The 22,690-nt window shown below is 36.4% G+C and overlaps 1 pseudogene; it reads left to right on the top strand.

Moving 5' to 3' along the window:
* The window catches only part of LOC140532224 (cytochrome P450 3A12-like), a 46,057-nt pseudogene extending 26,342 nt beyond the window's left edge, over positions 1–19,715 (top strand).
* Positions 19,716–22,690: the final 2,975 nt, after the last annotated feature.

Below are 22,690 nucleotides of genomic sequence, written 5' to 3' on the forward strand. Positions count from 1 at the left end.
AAAACTGAGTCCAGGGGAAAGTTAAAAAAAAGTTCCAATGATTTTTAATAGCTAAAACCTAATTAACAGGCCCACAAGTGTGAACTTCCTAAAAGGGAATATTTTTTGTCCTAGTTTGTTGTGCTCCAGTGGAGACAGTACAGTCTCTGGAATTAGAGAACCTGATCTGCAACCTCACCTCTGATGCTTATTGCCTGAGTGACCATTGATAGGGTACTTAATCACCTTGGTTGCAGATCCCTCATCTTTAAAATGAATTGGTTTTACTAAATGGCCCAAAAGGACTCTTCTTACTATAGAAATAAGATTCTTTACATTTTGAAAGAGAAATGATTTTATGAAATACCATTGTGCTTCTTCAAGCTTGGGAAATTGTATTTGTTTTGGAACTAGGTTTTTCATATGTAATTATTGTCATTTGGTATTTAGATGTTTCCCATCATTAAGCAATATGGAGATGTGTTAGTGAAGAACATGGGGAAGGAAGCAGAGAAAAGCAAGCCTGTAAGACTGAAAGAGTAAGTATGGGGCAATACCTGGAGGAATCTGAGGAACAACAGGACATCCCACTTGCCTTCTGTCATCTTTCCTCAGAAAGTGAAGCAGCCACTTTTAAAGTTATTCTGTTAACTTTTTCATTAACAAAGGAAATGTAAAGGACAACATGGTGAGATATTCTGAAGCTAAACAATTTGATTATGCCATTTACAATTGATCACACTACTCTTGCTTCTTTTTCTTTTTAAATTCTGAACTCTATATATTCTGTCTTCCAAACATATCTTTCCACTCAGGCTTTTATAAAACTGTTTTAATGCCTCCAAATTACCAATAAACAATTTTATATTTATTAAAATATTTTAAACTTTTTTCTAAACGTCTTGCTTTGTCTTTTCCAGAAATTATATTTGAATTTGTGTCCAAGTTGTCTTTTTTCTTTGAGATTATGCTTGGAGTGCTATGTTCTTCTGGGTTTGTGTGTTGAGTCTCTCTCTCACCATAAAAGCTTTTTTTATGGGATTCTTTTTGCTTGTACTCTACCACCCCAAATTTCCTGACTTTAGAGTTTATGCTACTTCCAAGATCTACACACTTCTAGAGGATATATCTGGGTTGCTTCTGCTGTAGGTTTTTTGGGTTGTTGGTTGTTTTGTTATTCCAGGCTCCAAAGTTCAACTCATTCTGGGAACTTAAAAGGTTTTGTTGTTGATTGATTCCTCTGTCCTTCACCCTTCAACAGGGAGATCTGAGCTTTGCAGGCTCCTGACCTATATTTGGATCTGAGTAGTAATAAACTGCTACGAGACTGTGTCATTATCATCCAAGTGGAAAATAGTTTCTCTTTAGTCTGAGATACTTTTCATTACTATTCCTCAGTAGGCTTCAGATTTATCTAAGAATTAGAGCTGAAAACAAACTGTTTTCCTGGGGTCTGAAGCACATTTTTTTTGCTTGCTTCTGAACTTCCCCCTTGCTTGCTGGGACCTGTAACTGACCCTTACATCTAGGTCCTGGTCTCTTCATAGTCCATGGTACATCTGTGACCCAGAAAGCTATTGGAAGTGACAACCTGCCCCTTGGCACAGTTTTCCCTACCCTACATGAGTTCTGAGTATCCCAGCACTTTTTTAAAAGAATCTTTTATTTCTCTTAGAAATTTGCCTTTTTTTCTTTTTATTTCTCTAGCTGTTGAATGTTCTAAAGTCTAATTTCTGGCCAGTATCTAAAGATCTTTATATGTCTCTGTCTGACAAATGGAACTGGACAAAAGTCATTGTATTCTCTCCTTCTTGGATTTCTCCATCATTAACCAGTCTGATCCATATTCTAGAGTAGTTTTCAAGTGGAGGAGCTCTCTGTGCTTCTTGCTTCTCTTGCATACTAACTCTGTCTCTATTGCTGTTCTCTTCATTTTCAAATCAATGATTTCTTGTGGATTTGAATCTTTGTTAATTCCATAGCATCGTCTGACACTGTTAACAATATTCTCTTTCTGAATGCTTTCTATTCTCTATTTTGTGATTCTTCTCAGTTTTGGTCCTCCTCCTGTCTGTCTGATCATTCTTTCTCAACATCCTTTGCTGAATGCGCATCCATGGAGCACCTACTAATTGCAGCTTAGTCACTCAAGCACAATGCATTGTTATTTAATTTATTAAGAAAAACATGGAAAAGAGATCCCATTTAAAATAACTCTATATGCTATAAAATACCTAGGAGTACACTTGCCAATACAAACTTAGGAACTTTGCAAACAAAATATTTTAAAAGAGTTTTATACAAGTAAAATCAGGTTTAAGCAATTGGAGATATATTCATAGTTTATGTATAGGCAGGGCAAATATAATCAACATGACAATTTTACCTACATTGATTTGTATATTCAATACATAAAATAATTCATATATATATACATATACCTATTCTAATTTAATTACTAAAAATATTTTACTGAAGTAGAAACAAATGAGAGAAAATTCATTTGGAAGAACAAAAACTCAAAAAATATCAAAGGAAATAATGAAAAAATGTAAAGGAAGTACTAGATCTTAAACTATATTGGAAGGAAGTAATTATCAAAACTATCTCTTACTGGTTCCAAAATAGAAAAGTAGATCAATTGAACATAGTAGATATGCAACTTTCAGCCATAAATTAATATAGTAGCCTTTTATTTGAAAAATACAAAGATTCAAGATTTTGTGATAAGAATGTATTATTTGGTAAAAATTTTATTGAAAACTAGAAGGCAGTATGGAAGAAACTAATATCTCACACCATTAGCTAAGATAAGGGCACAATGAATACTCTACTTAAATATAAAGAGAGATATTACAACAGCATTTGAAGAACTTGGAACATGTTATTTATCAGACTTATAGAGGGGTAACCAATTTAGCAAAACACAAGAGAGCAGAGTGAGGTGTAAAGTGGATAATTTTGATTACATTAAATTTAAAAAGTTTTGTAGAAATAAAACTAATGTAGCCAAGATCTGAAGAAAAAGCAGAGATCTGAAAAAAACACACGTTTTTGAACAGTTTTTCAGATAATGTTCTCATATCACAAATATATAATGACCTTTAGTTAGAATATGAGTCATTCTCCAATCAATAACTCATCAAAGAATATGAACAGGCAGCTTTCTGATAGTGGAATAAAAAATTATGGTCATATGAAAAAGTGCTATAAATCATTTTTTAAATCTCTTCTTTAAATTGTCTTTTATATAAACTATCAGTATCCTCAGTTTCTTCAACAAACCTTTCATTCTAGATACCATGCATTTCTTCCAGCATTCTAAGGGTTCATTAAGTTTCTATCATTATTTATTAGAACACTCAAACACCTTTGAGAGTTCATTTTGTACCTGTCAGATTGGATAAAAACATTGAAGAGGAAAGAGTCAAATGCTGGAGGGAATTTGGAAAAACTGTACACTAATTCATCTTGGATGTAACTGTAAAGAGATCTAACAATTTTAGATACCATGCTGGAAATATGCCAAAAGATTTTTTAAGTTGCTTATATCCTTTGACCCAGAAATAACACAATGAGATCTATTTCCACAAATGATTAGGGAAAAAAAAAGAACCTCTATGTTCTAAAGTAGAGAGTATTCACCATGTGGGGAGGAAATTGTACCCCTGGTTAAATGAGGGAAATCTAACCTCCTCTAATAGCTTAGGAAAAGGAAGTGATAATGCCAGTAAGCACTGCCATGCATTATGTCCCATGATTTTCCAAGAATTTTCCATTCACTCCTTCATTTACAAAATGATTTTTGACTTCTAAGAAACTGATGAAAAGAATCAACATTTTTTCTGAAAAATCTCAGCTAATAAATGCTACTGATCATTTTTAACTTTGGTACATATGACTTCGGGCTTGAAGTTAGAGTCCAATTGTTAAACCTGGTCAGACCACATTAAAATACAACAGTGAAATATATAATAAAATAAAGAAATAGAAAAAAAACAATATTAATATGTGGTTTTGTAATTCAATATATGACCCCCAGGTATCTTTTGGAGTGGTTTAGCAACCCTGGTTTCTATTGAGTTTCACACCAGGGATTTAGAGGCTCACTTCATGTCTTTACTTGGAGAGGAAAGAAACAGTGCCTGTTCTGAGTCTTTTTCTGCTTTCTCTCCTCAGCATTTTTGGGGCCTACAGCATGGATGTGATCACCAGTACTTCATTTCGTGTCAAAATTGATTCCTTGAATAAACAAGATGATCCCTTTGTGAGAGAAATCAAGAAGTTAATTAAATTAACTTTTATGAATCCACTTTTACTTCCAATAAGTAAGTTGATTCTTCATTACCAAAAAAAAAAATTAAAATTTCAGTGGTCCTGACGTTCCTGAACATAACTCAGTGACTCACCAAGTTGGACCATAGATTTAGAGATGGACAGAAACTTAGAAACCCTTAAGTCTATCCTCTTAATTCAACAGAGATTAAACTAAAGCACAGAGAGACTACAACACAACATCAGGAATTCTGGAAATTATGTACTTCAATTGCTATCTGTTAGGAAATCAGGGCTTTCAGAGAGCCACTGACCTAAATTCCCAGGGGAGTTATTTATTGTTTGGGGTAGTTATAGGTTACTTAGCAGTTAACCTAGAAGATGGGCACAGGACACCGGATTTTGGAGATTCTCTTCACTGTTGCGGTTTTCATTGACCCCCAACAGTTTACAGATAATTAATGATGTTAAAAAGAAAATGAACCATATTACAATTTGTACCTCTGTTGTCATCTCCCCATCTACACACCAAATAAAAGTGATCGTGTCACTCATAAAGTTCTAGTTTCATAAGGATAATTAGTTTTTGTTTTCCTCAGCAATTTTTCCATTCGTTATTCCTTTGTTAAAAAAAATGGATGTAACTGTATTTCCAAAGGAAACAGTAGATTTCTTAACAAAATCAATTAAAAAAATAAAGGAAGACTGAAAGAAAAATTCACAAAAGTTAAGTAAGTCTCTACAGTGTTCAGAATAAGAATATGTGTCCATTAAAAATATTGGTATTTTTATCCTCAGAGTAAAGCAAACAAAACTGGTGTTCAATTTTACTTCACCTTTGTGCACTATAATTTTTATTCAATTTCAGTTGTCACATTTTTGAAGATTTACTGTAATCTGAAGAAGTGTCACTTGTTGACATCTTGTTTCCAGCTCTAACTCTATGCTCCTCTTATTTAATATTTGCTAGCTTGAGTGATCTATGTCTATGGGAGTACAAAGAAGAAAAAAAGACACTGTCCCAGCTCTCAAATATTTTACAACCACAGAAGTGGGACAAGACACATACCCAATATTATATTGCAAATTAGTATGTGATTTATAGTAAGAACCCAAGAAAGAAGAAAGTGCATTTCTCCTTTATTTATACACACTCAAAATAGCCTTGTTAACAATACCAAAAGCTGTATAAGAATAGGCACAAAAATCATAATTGTGCCAGTAAAGTTGGTTTCAAATTCTCTGTGTGGACTCTTGGTCTACATTTGGAACATGTTTCATTTTCTCACAAAACTTCTACTGTGAGCCTCTTTTCTGGAAAAGCTATGACTCTTAATTCTTTAAGGCCAGACCAGAAAACTACAACCTATTAAGTTGACCGTTGCAAGCTAGACAGACTGCTTACCCAGGACTGTTCTAGGTCCCACCATGTCCATTTGTTGACCACAATGAGATCAGTTTCTTTGCCTATAATGATCTTGAGAAATCAGCCATGAAGTTATTGTAAGATTGTGATCAGTGGTGGCCACATCAACGATATAAACTGTTGATGCATTTTTTTTCTATCCTTTATGTCAGAATTAAGAGAATTTCCTGGAAGACTTATTTCTCTTACGTTCTTCAGGGTATGCTTCCCTCCAAAAACCCTGGTTTGGTGATTGGAACATCATCTTTTAAAATTTGGGAATGAGATTTTAAGCTCGTATCATTCATTTGACACTCAGACTCTAACCATCCAGGGTCTTTGATGGAAGTGTTTTGAATGGAATTCCAACTCTGCTACTGAGCTGAAGTCACAATGTTTCTAATCTTTGAGATCTTCATTGTTCTATCATACTGCTGACATATTAATTTCCTGTGTGTATAACTAATTTCTGTGCTCCCAAGTACTTTTTTCCTCATTAATGTTTTCCAACCTTTTTTCCAGAACCGAATAGATTTCCTTCAGCTTATGATGGATTCTCAGACTTCTAAAAATTCAGAGATGCACTCTCACAAAGGTAAATTGTGAATGAGGGCAATCACTAATTGGAATCTTGAAGCCATTATCTGTAGAAATATGAAAAAATTTCCAATTTGCTTCAATGATATACTAAATGGCAATATCAACATGAATGATGACCAGGATGTTACAGGGTTTAAAGATTTGCAGAACACTTCAGATAAATTTTTTCTTTGATCTTCATAAAAATCCTGGGTGCTTGTATCATCCTTATTTCCAATTTACACTTGAGAAGTTCAAGGCTCAGAGTGTTTAAGCAACTTCCACAGGATCACAGCTGTTAAAATTTTGAAATAGGATTTGAACTGGATCTGGTTTTTGTAGAATGAGCTCAATGGAAAAAATTTTTTAAATCATATTTGAATTTGTGATGGTTATGTTAGTCTGAGGCATGCAGACTAAAGTCCTTTTTTCATCTATACCTAGGACAGCAATGTGGCATAGTAAGGTGGGGAAAGCGCAATTTTTTCCAGAGGGAAAATGTGTTTTCTTATCCTAACTGTGCTACTAAGTATGTATGTGACCCTGCATACATTACTTCACTTGTCTGGACTTGCATGTCAGTTGTCTTCTAACTCAAAATGCTATCATTTTACTCTGTTTCCTGACCTAGACTGTGTATACTTATGCTTAGCTAGCTTGACAGATGATGGCACATAGGATAAAGTGTCAGACCTGGAGTCAGGAAGACTCATGTTCCCAAGTTCAAATCTGGTCTCAGACACTTAATAGTTGTGTGACACTGGGCAGGTCATTTAACCTGCTTTACCTCAGTTTCCTCATTTGTAAAATGAACTCGTGAAGGAAATGGAATAGACACTCTATATCTTTGCCAGGAAAACCATAAATGGGAATGACAAGGAGTCAGACATGTTGTTGTGTTCGTCCTTTGTTATCAAAGAAGGCCATGCCGTCAGAGACATGATGACATGACTTGCACTTGACTTTGTTTTGAGTGAGGGAGGACTGTACAAGGTCACCAGTCTCACTTTTCCTCCAGAGCCATCTGATCCCTGTGACCAGACATTCATCAGAATGACTGGAGATGAACCAGGATGTAGACATGACTGAAACAACTGAATAGCAGTACAGGAAAGAAAAAAGGAGGCTGATGTTAACATACAAGTTTTTCTTGCAATATAAAATTTGTGGGCAAATGGCTCAAGTTGTGTTTTAGTGTGTTTTTATATGCTATATTCCCATTTAAACATAAGTAGGATATAGACTCTCCTATGCTGTACAACCTGATAAATTTAGCACTATTAAGTGAAAGGGAAATGGAGTTGGGAGTCAGAAGGCTAGATTCTAGTCTCAGCTTCAGCCATTTCCTAGCTCAGTGATATTGAAACAGTCATCTTACTGCTCTACACCTCATCTGCCTTATTTGAAGAATGGAGAGAAGCTTCTTGCCCTAGCAATTTCATAGGTTTGTAATAGTGGTCAAATGAAATAATGCGTAAAACCAATCTACAAGTATGAAGCACTGTGTATAGAAATATAGCCAATTTTTACTGTTATTTTCTGAATATCTTCCCTTCATGGAGCTCATCACAGACAGGATGTAGTGAGGTATTGTGGGAAGAGAATGGAATCTGAAGTCAGAAGACCTAGGTTCAAATCCTCAGCTTCTCACCTATGAGACTTTGGGAATGTCACCTAACCTCTTCAGGTTTCACGTTACTGATTTCATGGCTCTTGAGGTCCCATCAAGCTCTGAATCTGTGATCTCCTTCAAACATCTCTCCTCCATATTTGCTTCACTCTACACACAACCACACTACCACAGGTCCTTGTCCCCTGTCCTCTGGACTATTGCTAGAGCCTTCAGATGCGTGTTTCCTATGACACAGTGAATGAGATAAAAGAGAAAAGTGTCTGAAATAAAAAAGTTACTTTTATCCCACTCAGAAATAACAAATGAGGATGAGGCAAGTGTGTGGAAAAAACAAAACAAATATAGAAAAAAATAGGTTGAACCATCCCAGTTAGACTGAATCTCTTTCCTGCCTTGTCATGATAGATTTCCATGTAAAATTCCTATCATATCAATGAAGGTATTTCAGATCCCTCTAGGTATTCTGGAGTGTCAGGTAGAGGCCTTTCCTAACTTCTAATGATATGACTGGGTAAAATAACAAAGATATGATGACTTTGTCTGAATATCTCCCTTGCTTCTATTTCAGATCTTAGTGATGATGAAATCCTGGCCCAATCCATTATCTTTATTCTTGCTGGCTATGAAGCCACCAGCTCTGTCCTTTCTTTCCTCTTTTTCCACCTGGCCACCCACCCTGAGATCCAACAGAAACTTCAGGAGGAGATTGATGCATTTTTACCCAACAAGGTGAGAGAATGAGAACAGAACTATTCAGACTCCCTCCCAACTTTTTTCCTATTCACCCATTCTCCTAGTAGAAGTGTTGTCCAAATCAGGTGTACTGACTGAGCATTTACCCATTATTGACATCTGACCAGAGTTTTAAAAGGCAAAGATATGTTGAAACATCATAAATTTACGTGAAGTTCTGCTTTCAGAGAAGGAAATACTTAAGAAATTGGTATCAATTCTTGGTAAAATACTTCAAAAGCTCACTTGTCTTCTGTTTCTACAGCCACTTCATGGCCCTTCCTTCATTTAGTGGCACTCATTTCTCATCTCTTCTGATACTAAATATCTTTGTGACTTTGGGTCTCCTCTATATTTCTCACTCTCTTTCCCATTTCCTCCTTTCATATTCTGTTTTCTTGTCCCTCGCTTGTTTTCTTCCCTACTCTCCTCTCAGCTCTTCTTCTAAGATTCTGCTTCAATCTCTGATGTAACTGATAGCAGGGGTAATAAACACTTCCTGGTGTCAGAAGACAATAGGTCTTGTGAATGGACATTGGAGTTTGTCCATACCTATAAAGCTCTTTGTGATGCACCAGGATCATCTGTCCCCATAACTCTTGGACCAAATTGAATAATCACTTTTAAATGTCATTTCACTACAAAGTTAGGAGATAACCTTGAGAATGAATTGAAGCAGTCCATTTAAAGAGTAATGAGTAATCAAACTAGGAAAACAAGGATATAAATTCATAAAATGGTTTCATTAGATTTCATTGACTTCCCAGCAAACCAAACCTGAGCCCCTATAATGATGCTGAGAACAACCTAGGGCACATAAATAAATGGGGAAAATTCTGCTTGGTTTGGGGCCAAAACTTTTTGTATGTTATTGATTTTCTCTAGTATTTTACAGAATGTCAGGATATTGCTTTTTCTTGAAGATAGGTGATGACTGCTAACTAGTGATTCCTCCATATATCCTCCAAGTCCCCTAATATTTTCCAAACTACATAGAAGTGTGAGAACATGGTGGTATCATCAGAGTTGCCCTTTGAAATTGATAACTGTGTGAGTTATCTCTTAGGAGGGATCCAGGGAAAGCCTCTCTGCCTCCCTCCAAGTTTCTCTTCTAAATTATACTTATTGCAGATGCATCCTTTTCAGTCATTTCTGTTATAAAGTCCTTTCGAGGTAGAAAATACTGAACTGCTATGAAATGAAACCAGAGTGTTCCAACATTGATGGTGAGATGAACGTAAGAACTTCTAGAGTCTAGATAAAGCTTAGTCATTTTTTGGAAAGATAAGCAGAGATGACAAAAGTGGAAGCTGAGGAGCAATGAAGACACCGATGGGCTCTTCTCAAGTTTCAAGTGTATATAAATTAGACTTGACTGAGGTAAATTTGGGCTACTATTCCACCCTATATATCATAGTTGGCCTGGTTGGTTCCAAGAGACAACCCGGAAGAACAGAACGAAAATATTCATCTTAGCACAACTTCCTTCTACTGAGGCTCAAGAGTTTTGTCACAGGTTCAAAAGTGCTCACTTTATGAAAGCATTTATACAGACGCAAATCTCACTTTGACAGAGCTCAGAAGTTTTCATTTTTATTTTGATTTGTATTTTATTTTCATTAACATAGTGAACTCCAACATTCTATAGGTTCAATAGTAGAAGTATTTTTATAACTTTCTGCTAGAAGGTAATACTGTATCATCTGGTGACCAGATGCATAACGTAGTTATTATAGACCCATTCTAAGACCAAGTTAGTAAAGATAGATGTGATATGTCACTTTAGTACTTAAAACTTATTACTTAGAAATATATTTTTTTCTCTTCCCAGGAAGCAGTCACATATGATGCCCTGGTACAAATGGAGTACCTAGACATGGTGATACATGAAATTCTCAGACTGTTTCCCGTAGCTGGCAGGATTGAAAGGGTTGCTAAGAAAACTGTTGAGATCAATGGAGTGATGATTCCTAAAGGCACAGTGGTGATGGCCTCACCCTTTGTCCTTCATCGAGACCCAGATTACTGGCCAGAGCCAGAGGAGTTCCGCCCAGAAAGGTAAACACTTTTTTTTTTTTTAATGAGGAAAAGGGTTATTGAGTGTGGTCAGTTGAGACAGTTTGGAGAAAACACTGAATTGGGAGACAGGATCACTTCTTTGTAGAAGTGTTTAAGCTCTTAGCAGAGATTAAAATTTTAGGACATATAAGACAGAAGACATGGTATTACATGAAGAGTCAAGAAGACCTGAATTCAAAGCCCACCTATGATACCACTTATTTACATGGAATGAATGATTCTATTCTACACAGTGACTCTTTCAAATATTTTATTTCCTCCTCAAACATTTCATTGTTTCTCCCTCTTTCCATTTTCTCAGCTGAGAACCTTCCTTCATATTTTAGCAGAAAAAATTAGGCTGCTCACAGTGAACCCCTTCATTTATTCACTTCCCCATGTCCCATCACTCAGATGCTTTCTGCTACTATTCCCTCCTTTATGACTGTATCACATGATAAAATAATCATATTCCTCCCTAAGGCTAATTACTTTACTCATTCATGTAATTCTATCTCTTTAAAGAGGTTTATCACCTGAAATTAATACTCTTATACTTATTTCCATTCTGTCCTAATGACTATTTTTCTACTGCTTACAAACCTGCCATGAGTCTTCTATCCTGAAAAAGAATCCCTTGCTTGATCTTGTGTTATCCTGATTGTATTTCCACAGCACTCGAATTGTTTCTTTCTGGTTGCTTGCAATATTTTCTCATCAACCTGGGACCTCTGCAATTTGGCTACAATATTCCTAGATGTTTTCATTTTGAGATCTCTTTTAGGAGGTGATCAGTGCATTCTTTCAATATTTATTTTACCCTCTGGTTCTAGAATATGAGGGCAGTTTTCCTTGATAATTTCTTGAAAGATGATGTCTAGGATCTTTTGTGATGATGGCTTTCAGGTAGTCCCATAATTTTTAAATTTTCTCTCCTGCACGTATTTTTCAGGCCAGTTGTTTTTCCAATGAAATATTTCACATTGTTATTTTTCATTCCTTTGCTTTGTTTTAAAATTTCTTGATTTTTCATAAAGTCATTAGCTTCCATCTGCTCCATTCTAAGGTTTAAGGAATTATTTTCCTCAGTGAGCTTTTGGACCTCTTTTTCTTTCTGACCAATTCTTCTTTTTAGGGTATTCTTCTTTTCATTGGTCTTTTGGATTGGTTTTTGTTATTTGGTTTAGTCTATTTTTTACAATTATTTTCTTCAGCATTTTGGGGTTTCCTTTATCAAGCAGTTGACTCATTTTTCATAATTTTCTTGCATCTCTCTCATTTCTCTTCCCAAGTTTTGCTGTATTTCTCTTACTTGATTTTCAAAATCCTTTTTGAGCTCTTCCATGGCCTGAGACCAAATCATACTTTTCTTGGAGGCTTTGGATGGAAGAGCTTTGACTTTATTGTCTTCTGTTTGTGTGTTTTGGTCTTCCTTGTCAATAAATTGAGATTCTATAGTCTGATTCTTTTTTCAGTTTTTGCTCATTTCCCCAGCCAACTTACTTGACTTATCAGCACTTTGTCAAGGTAGATCTCCGCATCTTGTGGCAAGTGGGAGATGTACTGTCAGTGGCTCAATTCCCCCACAATCTGTAGGCCTAGAACTCCAGAAAGAGTCTCTGTCTCTGCCTCTGCTGCTGTTTTGACTTCTTCAAGTTCCTCCGTCCACTTTGCCTTCTGCCAGCCTGGAACTGGGGCCAGACCACTGTACTCTCCCACACTGGTCCCACAGGCTTTTTCCACTGACTTTCCAATTTGTCTTCAGCGATTTGCGGCCCTGAAGTCTGAAAACTGCTGAAGGTGTGAGAGATTCAGTTTCCCTAAGGCCTGCTCAAGTCTTGTCTTTTCCTGCACAGCCAGTGTTGTATTGTGTCCTGCCTCCAGCCTGGCATGATAGACACTTCCTGGTGACCTTCCAGGTTGTCTTGGGCTGGAGATTTGCTTTACTTCACCATTATGTGGGTTCTGCAGCTCCAAAATTTGTTTAGAGCCCATTTCACAAGTATTTGGCTGGGCTTAAGGACAGAACTCTAAAAAGTGAGTGCTGTTACTCCATCATCTTCCCCCTTACTTTCCTGAAGAGCAATATAAATTTTTATAACCCATTGCCAATATCTTATTTCCCAGTTGCATGTAAACGCAATTTTTAACTTTTTTTAAAATTTGAGTCTCAGATTCTCTTCCTTCTTCCCTCCACACCCTCCCTCATTGAGAAGACAAGCAATTCAACATAAGTTTTATACATGTAGTTATGCAAAACACTTCCATACTAGTCCTGTTTTGAAAGACTAACTATATTTCCCTCCATCCAAATCCCCCAACTTATTTTATTTTGCACTTTGACCCTGTCCCTTTTCAAAAGTGTTTGCTTTTGGCTACGCCCTACCCAATCTGCCCTCCCATCTGTCATGCCCTCCCTTAGCCCTTTCCTCCTTACTTTCCTGTAGGGTAAAACACCCAGATGGATGTGTATGTTATTCCATCCTCATCTAATATCCAATGAGATACCACTCTTATACCTCTCTGCTCTTCCCATCCATGTGGAAACCATTTTCTTTTCTTTTTTTTAAAATTCATTTATTTAACTTTTAACATTCATTTTCACAAAATTTTGGGTTCCAAATTTTTTCCGCATTTCTTCCCTCCCCCCACCCCAAAACACCAAGCATTTTAATTGTCCCTATCACCAATCTGCCCTCTCTTCTAACATCCCTCCTTTTCTTTGTCCCCATCTTCTCTTTTGTCCTGTAGGGCCACGTAACTTTCTACACTCCATTACCTGTATTTCTTATTTTCTAGTTGCAAGAACAATGCTTATCAGCTGTTCCTGAAACTTTGAGTTCCAACTTCTCTTCATGTATCCCTCCCCCCCATTCCCTTTGAGAAGGCAAGCAATTCAATATAGGCCATATCTGTGTAGTTTTGCAAATGACTTCCATAATAGTCATGTCGTGTAAGACTAACTATATTTCCCTCCATCCTATCCTGCCCCCCATTGCTTCTATTCTCTCTTTTGATCCTGTCCCTCCCCAAGAGTTTTGACTTTAAATTGTTCCCTCCTCCCACTGCCCTCCTTTCCATCATCCCCCCCCACCCTGCTTATCCCCTTCTCCCCCACTTTCCTGAATTGTAAGATAGGTTTTCATACCAAAATGAGTGCGCATTTTATTCCTTCCTTTAGTCGAATGTGATGAGAGTAAGCTTCATGTTTTTCTCTCACCTCCCCTCTTTTTCACTCCACTGAAAAGTCTTTTGCTTACCTCTTTTGTGAGAGATAATTTGCCCCATTCCATTTCTCCCTTTCTCCTCCCAATATATTTCTCTCTCACTGCTTAATTTCATATTTTAAAGATATGATCCCATCCTATTCAATTCAGTCTGTGCTCTCTGTCTCTCTCTCTTTGTGTGTGTGTGTGTGTGTGTGTGTATGTGTGTGTGTGTGTGTGTGTGTGTGTGTAATCCCATCCACTACAGAGATACTGAAAATTTTCAGGAGTTACAAATATTGTCTTTCCATGTAGGAATGTAAACAGTTCAACTTTTATAAGTCCCTTATGACTTCTCTTTGCTGTTTACCTTTTCATGCTTCTCTTCATTCTTGTGTTTGAAGGTCAGATTTTCTTTTCAGCTCTGGTCTTTTCATCAAGAATGCTTGAAAGTCCTCGATTTCATTGAAAGACTACTTTTCCCATGAAGTATCATACTTAGTTTTGCTGGGTAGGTGATTCTTGGTTTTAGTCCTAGTTACTTTGACTTCTGGAATATCCTATTCCAGGCACTTCTATCCCTTAATGTAGAAGCTGCTAGATCTTGTGTTATCCTGATTGTATTTCCACAATACTAGAATTATTTCTTTCTAGCTGCTTCCAATATTTTCTCCTTGACCACGGAATCCTGGAATTTGGCCACAGTGTTCCTAGGAGTTTCTCTTTTTGAATCTCTTTCAGGAGGTGATCGGTGGATTTATTGAATACTTATTTTGCCCTCTGGTTCTAGAATGTCAGGGCAGTTTTCCTTGATAATTTCATGAAAGATGATATCTAGGCTCTTTTTTTGATCATGGCTTTCAGGTAATCCCATAATTTTTAAATCGTCTCTCCTGGATCTATTTTCCAGGTCAGTTGTTTTTCCAATGAGATGTTTCACATTATCTTCCTTTTTCTCATTCTTTTGGTTTCATTTTGTGGTTTCTTGGTTTCTCATAAAGTCATTAGCCTCCATCTGTTCCATTCTAATTTTAAAAGAACTATTTTCTTCAGTGAGCTTTTGGACTTCCTTTTCCATTTGGCTAATTCTGCTTTTTAAAGCATTCTTCTCCTCATTGGCTTTTTGAACTTCTTTTGTCAATTGAGTTAACCTATTTTTCAAGGTGTTATTTTCTTCAGCATTTTTTTGGGTCTCCTTTAGCAAGGTGTTGACCTGCTTTTCATGCTTTTCTTGCATCTCTCTCATTTCTTTTCCCAGTTTTTCCTCCACCTCTCTAACTTGATTTTTCAAACTCCTTTTTGAGGTCTTCCATGGCTTGAGCCCATTGAATAGTTATTTTGAGTGTTTGAGGTACAGAATCCTTGACTTTCATGTCTTTCTCTAATGGTAAACATTGTTCTTCCTCATGTGAAAGGATGGGAAGAGATATCTATTCACCAAGAAAGTAACCTTCTATGGTCTTGGTTTTTGTGCCTTTTTTGGGCATTTTCCCAACCAGTTACTTGACTTTTGGGTCCTTTGTCAAGAGTAGGGTATACTCCGGGAATGTGTAAGATCTCAGTTCCTCTGATGTGGCATGATAAAGCGTGTACTGGTCTGGATGCAGAGAAGGATTTTTATGCCCAGAATCTTAGCATTTACCTCTCCTCAGCCACCTGGTCTCCAGTTCCCCTAGGGAAACCATTTTCTTGACACTTTTTTGTGAGATAATTTGCCCCATTTTATCTCTGCCTTTCTCCGTTTCCTAACCTATTCCTCTTTCACCTCTTAAATTTATTATTAGATGTCATTCCTTCATGCTCAACTCACCCTGTGCCTCTCTCCCTCCCTTCTTTCTTCTCTCTCTCTCTCTCTCTCTCTCTCTCTCTCTCTCTCTTTCTGCCTGTCTCTGTCTGTCTTTCAAAAACCAAAATACTAAGCAAGGTGTCATGAGGTCCAAATATCATCTTTCCATGTAGGAATGTGAACACTTCAACTTTAACAAGTCCATTATGGCTTCTCTTTCCTGTTTACCTTTCCATGTTCCTCTTGATTCTTGTATTTGAAAGTCATATTTTCTTTTCAGCTCTGGTCTTTTCAAGAAGAGTGTTTGAAAGTCCTCTGCTTCATTGAAATTCAATTTTTCCCTTGAGTTTTTAATCAGTTTTGCTGGGTAGGTGACTCTTGGTTTTAATCCTAGCTCCTCTGACCTCTAAAATATCATACTAAAAGTCCTTCACTTCTTTCATGTACAAGCTGCTAGATCTTGTGTTACCCTGATTTTATTTCCATAGTACTTGAATTGTTTCTTTCTGACTGCTTGTAATATTTTCTCTTTGAACTGGGAGCTCTGGAATTTGGCTACAATATTTCTAGGAGTTTTTCTTTTTGGGATCTCTTCAAAAGGCAATTGGTGGAGTCTTTCAATTTCTATTTTCGCCTCTGGTTCTAGAATATCTGGGCAGTTTTCTTTGATAATTTCTTGAAAGATGATACCTAGCATCTTCTTTGATCCTAGCTGTCAGGTACTGCAATAATTTTAAAATTATCTCTCTTGGATCTATTTTCCAAGTCAGTTGTTTTTCCAATGAGACATTTCACATTGCTTTCCATTTTTTTATTCTTTTGTTTTTCTTTTATAATTTCTTTATTTCTCATGAAGTCATTAGTTTCCATTTGCTCCATTCTAATTTTGAGGGAATACTTGTCTTCACTAAAATTTTGCAACTCCTTTTCCATTTAGCCTGTCCTGCTTTTCAAAGGATTCTTCTCTTCATTGACATTTTCGACTTCTTTTACCATTTGTGTCAGTCTATTTTTAAGATGTTATTTTCTTCAGTATTTTTGGGAATCTTCTTTAGCAAGCTATTAACTCGTTTTTCATAATTTTCTTGCATCTCTCTCATTGCCCTTTGCAATTTTTCCTCTACTTCTCTTACTTGATTTCAAAAATGCTTTTTGAGCCCTTCCATGGCCTGAGACCACTTCATATATTTCTTGGAGGTTTTCGATGCAGGAGCTTTGACTTTGTTGTCTTCTAGTTGCATGTTTTGATCTTCTTTGTCACCAAAGTAAGATTCTATATTCTGAGTTATTTTATGCTGTTTTCTCATGTTTCCAGCAGATTACTTGATTTTCTATCTCTTTGTCAAGGCAGGATTCTGCTTTGGGGGTGGCAGTGAGGGTCAGTGTACTGTCCCAGGCTTCAGGAGTCTTGAATCAGCAGTTGATACTCCATCATCTGTGAGCCCAGATTTCTGTAAGTAGCTGCTGCTGCAGGAGTCACTGGGGCTGCCACAGCAGCTGACTCTTGTTCCTCCTCAGCCGCAATGCTGGGGCCAGACCCCAGTCAGACCAGGTCCCACAAAATTTTCCCACTGAATGTCTATGCTGAGTTTGATTTTTGTTGGTTGAGAAGTCTGGAAATTGTTACATCTGCCAGTGATTCAGTCCCCTGAAGCCTGCTCTGTGTTTGCACAGTCTATCCCTAACTGTGCTCTGCCCTCAGCTTGCCCTAATAGACACTTCCTGTCAACTCCCAAGGCTGTACATGACTGGAAATTTGCCCCAGTCCATCATTATTGAGTTTTGCACCTCTAGAATTCGTTAGAGTCACTTTTTACAGATATTTGGAGGGTTTTGGGAGGGAGATCAAGGAAGTCCCTGTTTTTATTCTAACATTTTGGCTCTACCCTGCTATTTCATTTTTAAGTTCATCAATTTCTAAGAATTTATTTGCCATTTGTGCACCCATGTGCTCCCTACCTACCCTGCCCCAAACTCTCTAGTGACTTTTAATCTCTCATCTTCAAATGCCTTTCAGTCATCTTGAACTGGATGGCCAGTTTAAATTAAGATAATAATGATAATGTATAATATATTCAATATTCTCCTACCTTCCGTGTTTCTGGCAGCATCATGATACTAGTCACTCAGATTCACTACCTTGGAGTCATACCTGACCACATGCTTTCTCTCTCTGTTGTCTTCCCATCTAATCTTATCTAATCTAATCTGTTACTAAGATTTGTCAATTTGACCTATGCAATAGTTTTCAAAAATATTTTCATCTCTACTTACATGCTGCTCCAACTCTAATGCAAGGCCTCAAGATGTCATTTTTGGATTTTTATAATAGCCTACTGGTAGGTCTGCCTACCTCAAATAAGTCCCTATGTCAATTCATTCTCCATTTAGCCATGAAAATGATGTTCCTAAAGTGCAGGTATGATCATATAATCCCCATCTTTAAAAAACTGCAGTGGTTACCCAGTGCTTCCAGATGCAAATACCTTAGGCCTGTAATTATTTTTCAGTCTTCTTCCATCTTGTTCCCTTACTTACTTACACTTTGATCCATTTTCACTGATCACTTGGCTGTTCCACAAACAAGACACTCCAGCACAGCTCCAAACATCTTCTCTGACTGTTCCCCTTGCCTGGAATACACACCCTTCCCTCTTCTGACTTTTGATGTCCCTGCCTTCCTTTAATCCCTAATACAAAATCCATCTTCTACAAGAAGTTTTTCTCAACTCCTCTTAATTCCAGTACCTTTCTTCCCTCTGTTAATTATTTGCTATTTATCCTATGTATAGTTTGTTTTATATAGATTTCTTTGCATATTAACTCTCCTATTACATTGTAAGTTCCTTGAAGGCAAAGGATATCATTTGCCTTTTTGTATACATAGCAGGCACTAAGTAAATGTTGATTGATTGATTGATTGATTGATGCATTTCTTCTCATCAGATTCATTGTTCTTCTGACGAGTCTTGGATCTCTTTTTTTTCTCATCTCATTTCTCCATCCATTTTGAAAAAAAAAAACAGGTTCAGCAAGGAAAACAAATAGAGCATTAACCCTTATGTTTACCTGCCCTTTGGTGCTGGTCCCCAAAACTGCATTGGGGTGAGATTTGCACTTATGAGTATGAAAGTTGCAACTAGCCTAGTCCTGCAGGAATTTTCCTTCAGAACTTGTAAAGAGACACAGGTGAGGAGTCACATCTTTTGTTTTGATACTTAGGGTGGTTTTTATCTAGATGATGGACAAATTAATTCAACATAATTTTCCTGTTTATTGTGAGCAGGCTATTAGGGGTTAACTTTCCATTTTTAAGATGGAAGTATAAAGAAGGCCACAAGAAAAACAATGAAAGTGTTGCTGGGTATATAATTAATTTTATTTAACTATAATAACAATACTAATAATACAAAATTCTTTGTTGTACACAATATAGATTTTGAAGACCAAAGTCTAGCAGCCCCTTTTTAATTCCTTTATTTTATGAGAAAAAAACATGCAGTGTTAAATGCCATAGGTGTGAAAAAAACTCTTAATTTCACTAAGATTCTTGATTCTATCTTACAAGAGACCAATATTAATAAAACCTAAGTATATAAATAATACATGTTTATTGATTGTCTATTTTGTGACAATCTCTGAGGTCAAGTCTACATTGGGTCTCAATTAAAATCATATCCATCTAACACTCCTTTGGATGATATTCTAACTGGTTTGTCTTCATTTGTATAATCTTCTTTTCCATAAGATATCATTAATATTTGTAACTACATCTCTTTCTCTCCGTTGTAGGGTAATGGTTGCTTATTGATCTCTAATTGTTTTTCTTAATTGTTGCAGATTCCTATAAAATTGAGCACTCTGCCACTCCTTTCACCAGCTGTACCAATTGTCCTACAGGCTCTACCAAGGTCCAAGAAGGGAAACCAACATTAGAAATTCTCCTTCTCATTATACTCATACATATCTGCAGTCATGCCCTAGACTTCTCTTCTGTAGTCTAAAGACATTGCATTCTTGGGTTGCAAATGTAACTTAATTTACCACAGGCATAAAAAAAAAAATAAATGATGTTTTTAGCTATAGGAGAGGAGTATTTAGACATTTCAGATTGTCTTTTGGATATCTCCTTTTTTGAGGCCTATGTATAATGCTCAAAGGTATCAAGTGTCACATAGACAGATCCAGCTGATCATAATCCAGAAGAAATGACCCCTACCATATTAGAATCAGTATTACTAAACTTACTAAACTTAGATGATTTAATGGATGGACATGGAGAAAGCCATTAACTGAGCGCATCTTCATTACTTTTTATCAACAATTGTCTTTAACAACTACAATTACAGTCAATATCACACTATTGTGGGGAACATATTACTAATTTTTCATATTTTGCCTTCAGTCAAAGCATACCATATTTGCTTTCTTTTTTTCACTTTTTCCTTTGCACCTGGGTCTTCTTTCATAACACATCTAATATGCTAATATGTTTTGTGTGATTGAACACATATAATCTATATTCAGTTGCATCATGTCTTTGTAAGAGGGAGGGAGAGAGGAAATTTGGAACTCAAAATTTTAAACGAATCTTAAAATTTGTCTTCATGTGTAATTCAACAAAAATATTCTTTACTTAATATTCATTATTTAATTATTGTGCTCATATAAATGAATAAAGGTATTTCTGGAAACTGATTCTTTCATGTCTAGTATGCCCTAAAGTTGCTTTAATGATATTTGGTTGGTTGGGCAATGTGTCAATTTTCATTATCTCATTTGTTTTTTATTGCCAGTCAACTGATAAAAATATCCATGTACAATTCCAGTTTACATTAAAAAAGGAGGGATATTTATACCCAAACTTTTAAATAGTCAAAACAACTTTTCTTACATATATGGTTGGCCTCTATTTTATCCAAGGATACCAAGTGGTTGAGGTACAACTAAAACAGGAAAACATTTGGAGCCACTAGAAAGACACTCCCCTCAAAGTTTGTTCCTCTTGACATATTCCTTTTGTCCAAGTCAAGTTCAATGGAATCATGATATTTTAAATTATCTCCCAATAAATATTTAGTACTTGGCCTATGTAGTAAGGACTCTTGAATGTTTGAAAGAAAAGTCAATGATGGATTATTAAATTGTACTCTTGGAAAGATTAGATGGTTTTCCTTTTTTTTTTCAATTAATTAATTTATTTAACATTTAAAATTTAAAATTTAAGGCCAGATAATTTTCTATACCTCGTTACCTGTATTTCTTATTTCCTAGTTGTATGCAAGAACAATACTCGACAGTTGTTCCTAAAACTTTGAGTTCCAACTTCTCTTCATCCCTCCCTCCTCACCCATTCCATTTGGAAGGCAGGCAATTCAATATAGGCCATATCTGTGTAGTTTTGCAAATGACTTCCATAATAGTCATGTCGTGTAAGACTAACTATATTTCCCTCCATCCTATCCTGCCCCCCATTGCTTCTATTTTCTCTTTTGATCCTGTCCCTCTCCAAGAGTTTTGACTTTAAATTGTTCCCTCTTCCCACTGCCCTCCTTTCCATCATCACCCCCACCCTGCTTATCCCCTTCTCCCCCACTTTCCTGAATTGCAAGATAGGTTTTCATACCAAAATGAGTGTGCATTTTATTCCTTCCTTTAGTCGAATGTGATGAGAGTAAGCTTCACGTTTTTTTCTCACCTCCCCTCTTTTTCACTCCACTGAAAAGTCTTTTGCTTACCTCTTTTGTGAGAGATAATTTGCCCCATTCCATTTCTCCCTTTCTCCTCCCAATATATTTCTCTCTCACAGCTTAATTTCATTTTTTTAAGATATGATCCCATCCTATTCAATTCACTCTGTGCTCTGTGTGTGTGTGTGTGTATGTATGTGTGTAATTCCACCCACTACCCAGATATTGAATAGTTTCGAGAGTTACAAATATTGTCTTTCCATGTAGGAATGTAAACAGTTCAACTTTTATAAGTCCCTTATGACTTCTCTTTGCTGTTTACCTTTTCATGCTTCTCTTCATTCTTGTGTTTGAAAGTCAAATTTTCTTTTCAGCTCTGACCTTTTCATCAAGAATGCTTGAAAGTCCTCGATTTCATTGAAAGACCATTGTTTCCCCTGAAGTATTATACTCAGTTTTGCTGGGTAGGTGATTCTGGGTTTTAGTCCTAGTTTCTTTGACTTCTGGAATATCCTATTCCAGGCCCTTCTATCCCTTAATGTAGAAGCTGCTAGATCTTGTGTTATCCTGATTGTATTCCCACAATACTTGAATTGTTTCTTTCTAGCTGCTTGCAATATTATCTCTTTGACCAGGGAACTCTGGAATTTGGCCACAATGTTCCTAGGAGTTTTTCTTTTTGGATCTCTTTCAGGTGGTGATCGGTGGATTCCTTGGATACATATTTTTCCCTCTGGTTCTAGAATGTCAGGGCAGTTTTCCTTGATAAGTTCATGAAAGATGATGTCTAGGCTCTTTTTTTTGATCATGGCTTTCAGGTAGGCCCATAATTTTTACATTGTCTCTCCTGGATCCATATTCCAGGTCAGTTGTTTTTCCAATGAGATATTTCACATTATCTTCCTTTTTTTCATTCTTTTGGTTTCGTTTTGTGGTTTCTTGGTTTCTCATAAAGTCATTAGCCTCCATCTGTTCCATTCTAATTTTGAAAGAACTATTTTCTTCAGTGAGCTTTTGGACTTCCTTTTCCATTTGGCTAATTCTGCTTTTTAAAGCATTCTTCTCCTCATTGGCTTTTTGAACCTCTTTTGCCAATTGAGTTAGTCTATTTTTCAAGGTGTTATTTTCTTTAGCATTTTTTTGGGTCTCCTTTAGCAAGGTGTTGACCTGCTTTTCATGCTTTTCTTGCATCTCTCTCATTTCTCTTCCCAGTTTTTCCTCCACCTCTCTAACTTGATTTTCAAAATCCTTTTTGAGCTCTTCCATGGCCTGAGCCCAAGGAATGTTTATTCCGGATGTTTGGGATACAGAAGCCTTGATTTCTATGTCTTTCCCTGATGGTAAGCA

This window comes from Notamacropus eugenii, chromosome 3, assembly GCF_028372415.1.
Source record: "Notamacropus eugenii isolate mMacEug1 chromosome 3, mMacEug1.pri_v2, whole genome shotgun sequence".
NCBI lineage: Eukaryota > Metazoa > Chordata > Mammalia > Diprotodontia > Macropodidae > Notamacropus > Notamacropus eugenii.